Source organism: Etheostoma spectabile, unplaced genomic scaffold (assembly GCF_008692095.1).
Source record: "Etheostoma spectabile isolate EspeVRDwgs_2016 unplaced genomic scaffold, UIUC_Espe_1.0 scaffold393, whole genome shotgun sequence".
Taxonomy (NCBI): domain Eukaryota; kingdom Metazoa; phylum Chordata; class Actinopteri; order Perciformes; family Percidae; genus Etheostoma; species Etheostoma spectabile.
In genome coordinates this window covers 342,720-343,165 of record NW_022605598.1, presented here as the reverse complement: position 1 = coordinate 343,165, position 446 = coordinate 342,720, and positions in this window count along the sequence as shown.

The window sequence follows — 446 nt, the reverse complement described above, 5'->3', positions numbered from 1 at the left end:
GCTTTATCCGTACCGGATACTCGTTTCAGCCGAGTACTCGGCTCATCCCTACTAAATAATGATACATTTTATTTATCTTGTGCTTTACATGGTAGGCTACTCAAAAGACACTTTATGGTAAAACCAGCACATTTATCACATAAAAACAGAAACATGAAACTAGCATATTTAAAGTGATTGAAACCGCCTACAACTTTGTAAAAATGTGTTGTGACTAGTAGGCTAAGTAGATATTTTTATATCCTTACACATTTAGTCAGTGCGCTATGTTGGGCTTTTTTCTCTGTGTTTGATAACAGCTGTAGTTCCCTTTTTGCAAATCCTTCCCCTGACGGTGTGACGGTGTGACGGTGGCGGCAGAAGTCAGGTAATCGGGAACTCGTGTCTAAACTATGATCTGACACGGATTGGTAGGTTGACCGGGTATTTGAAGCAGAGGTGATTGG